Genomic DNA, 3,723 nt, shown 5'->3' on the forward strand with positions numbered 1-3,723 from the left:
GAATTCGACCTCCAAGCGAGGGGGGAAACACCCGCTCCTCTTGGCATAAACCCCGTTGGTGTGCGAGGGAGAGCCCCTCGTTAGGGGGGGGGGGGGGGCCCTGCGCTAAGGGTGTGTGACGAGGCGTCTATCCGAAACCCCTCCATCCCTTGGTCCAACGTGGGCTGCTAAAGAAAACCTACACTAATAAAATGACCTTACCCCTCCCGGGCACTTAGTAAACATTGCCATGACCACAGAAACAAGAGGAGTCCTATGGCTTCTTTCTCATTGTTTTTTAAGGATGTGTGTACTCGCTGAGCCTCTCTCTCGCTCTCAGTGCAGCGCCCCCTCTGTCTGCCTGGTGCCGGTGCCGTCGGCTCGTCCCGTCCCTCGCGTTCTGAGGCCCCTGAGGCCCCGGTTCCCTCCCCGCCTCCTCCTTCCAGTACTTCTTTGAATCTTCATGTTGGAGTGTGGGGTCTGGAAGCGGGTTCCTTTTATCTTCAGTGCTTTTTTAATGCATGCTTCTCTCGCAGGGGCGTCCATTTGGTATGGCAAGGTATGGCACTCGCCATACCTTGGCAAATAAAAATGTAAAAAAAGAAAAAAAAATGTTTTTTATTTTTTTTACAATTTTTTATGTTGCTTTAGAATTCAAATGTCAACATTATGAACGAAGCTTCGAACTATTCGGTACAGCCCTAGCATGTTTTGATATTGTCAATTATCTCACTTTTACTAGGTGACTTTTGCTGTGACTAACTGAAATATGCCAAAAAAAAAGGAAAATGGACATAGGGACGTTTTTTTATCAAAGGGCAGCAGAGACAAGTGATACAGGGACACAGGTAAGGTCTGGCTTAGTGATTATAATAGTGCAGTTCAGCATTCAGTAACTCATACTTTTTGTGAATGTGTTTTTGATACTACATTCTGTTGAACACACACCTCAAAACCGTACCTAAGGAAAATGGGCTCAATTGCAAGAAAAGTAATAGACAGTTATGATATTACATTCTGCATAATTCGTATGCAAAATATTGTGGTTCCCTGCTTTGTGTCTGTTGACACATTTCTATACTAAAAATGCTTGTGTAGTCCTGTGTCATACCTAAATGTCATATAACTGAATTGTATAGAAACAACTCACCAAAAGTGACTATTGCACAACTGATTTGACAAAAAAATCCACCAATGGGGGGGAACCCCCCCCCTTCACCCCCCCTTCACCCCCCCCCCCCCCCCCCCCCCCCCTCGCCATACCTTGCCTTTCACTGAAAGGACGACACTGTTCTCTTGGCACCAGCTCCTTGGTTGTATATTCGTGTTCCATGCTCTTCTCGTGACTTGTCGGCACGTTGTCATCTTGCCACATTTTATTTAAGCTAGCGACCATGTTAGCTTCGATGTCGAACTCCTCTGTGGTCTTGTTTTCGAGTTTCTAAAAGTTTTTTCCCTTCTTTTTCGGTCCTTCCCTTTCCTTCTTCCACTCATCTACCTTTTGATTTAGATATTTGTGTTCATTGAATTCTTGAAGTGGAAGAATTATATTCCGCCCGGGAGAGCGGTCTTCTATGCGTGCGTCTGTGCCCTCTAATGGCATACCGGAAGTCCTTTACTGAACTCTTTAATGAACTCTTTACTGAACTCTTTACTGAACTCGTTACTGAACTCTTTAATGAACTCTTTAATGAACTCTTTACTGAACTCTTTACTGAACTCTTTAATGAACTCTTTAATGAATTCTTTAATGAACTATTTACTGAACTCTTTACTGAACTCTTTACTGAACTCTTTACTGAACTCCTTAATGAACTCTTTAATGAACTCTTTAATGAACTCTTTACTGAACTCTTTAATTAACTCTTTAATGAACTCTTTACTGAACTCTTTACTGAACTCTTTAATGAACTCTTTAATGAACTCTTTACTGAACTCTTTACTGAACTCTTTAATGAACTCTTTACTGAACTCTTTAATGAACTCTTTAATGAACTCTTCATTAACGAGCAACACTGTACTCTTATTGTACTTATTTTATGCCTATTCTTACGTCTGCATGTTCTACGTTGCACTACTTTTATTGACTATTATACCTATTCTTATGTCTGCACTTTATGCATTGTTTTTATTCTGTCGACTGTTTTTATTCTCTCGACTCAAAACCTACCTGTTCTCCCAAGCATACTACCTTCCCTACCCACAACCACCCTCCTCCAACCTACCACCTCCCCTTCCCCTTCCCTACTTTCTTTCCCTCTCCTTATGTGACACTGTGAATAATGTGAATATTCCTCAGCTAGTCAGATAGTAAATTATATTGACCATATTGATCAAATTGTTTACACTGCCTGTGTTGTCTTTTACTACCTGTATACTGTGTTGTTTTACTACCTGTACCCCTCCCCCCCTCCCCCCCATGCTGCTATGATGCCTGAATTTCCCCAAGGGGATCAATAAAGGAATATCTTATCTTATCTTATCTTATCTTATCTCTTATTTAATATTATTATATTATAAAAAATGTATGCATTGAAATGTCTGTAAGTCTCGACGACATTGAAAATGAGGGTGATCTCAATCGTCCTTTTCGAGAATAAATTTGCATGTTCTTGGTATCTAGGCACATCTATGGACCTCAGAGAATGTATTCCCATGTCAGATATACTGTGTCTGTTACTATGCTTGAGTAAATATTAATGAACCAAAGGAGAATATATATATATTTTTTCTTTTCATACTGTACATCATACTGTACATCTATGGAATTGGGCCAAATCTCCTCTTTCCAATGGCAGAGTTACAGGGCAGCAAAGACCGTGAATGAAATCTACTGTAAGTACAGTTACTTTTGTATAATGTCCATAGCTCCGACATTCTTCACCGGATTGTGACGGTTTTTTTCTAGACGTTCACAGAAAGGTAAAGAAATGTGCCTATATATAAAACAACTCACCATGTGATTCTATAAAACAACTCGTCATGGGAGCTCCAGTAGCTCACCACGTACCGCGAGTGCTATTTCAGCGCCGTGGACAACCGCGCTCGCGCGGATCTGGGGCTGAGCGCGTTCGAATCCCGGACGGCAGCCGTGCCTTTCCCAGAGTGTCTTTCCCCCCCATCTGAACCCTTTCAGCCTGCTCTGTCGGTCGAACTTGACCAAGTATGAATGCGAAGAAAAAAGCGATAAACGCTAAAAGAACCAGGTGACTGGTCAAAGTTAAAAAAAAAATAAAAAAAATCGTCATGTGATTCTATATATAAAACAACTCAACATGTGATTCTATATATAAAACAACTAACCATGTGATTCTATATACAAATCACCATATGATTCTATATCCATGTGATTATACATGCTTTTTATAACAATGAAGCTTGAGGCTCTGTTATTTCTTCATTAGTTATATTTAACACCACATGGAATAAAGGTCCTGCCAACTCACAAACCCAATACATTTCCACCAAACTGTTTTGAAAAAATAATGAAAATAATGCAGGTAATAAATCTGCGTTATTATAGTTTTTTTGGTGAAGTGTCCCTGTGGCACACTCCGAGGGGGGGGGGGGGGGGTGAAGCCAAGCGATCAGCGACATAAACGACAATCATCTGTGTCGTGAATAATGACAGGAGATGGAGAGTGAGAGAGAGAGAGAGAGATACAGGGAGAGAGATACAGGGAGAGAGAAAAAGAGAGATAGTGATACAGGGAACAGGGAGAGAGATAGAGAGCTAGAGAGAGA

This window comes from Notolepis coatsorum (genome assembly GCF_963971535.1).
Source record: "Notolepis coatsorum genome assembly, chromosome: 10".
In the NCBI taxonomy this organism is placed as follows: Eukaryota; Metazoa; Chordata; class Actinopteri; order Aulopiformes; family Paralepididae; genus Notolepis; species Notolepis coatsorum.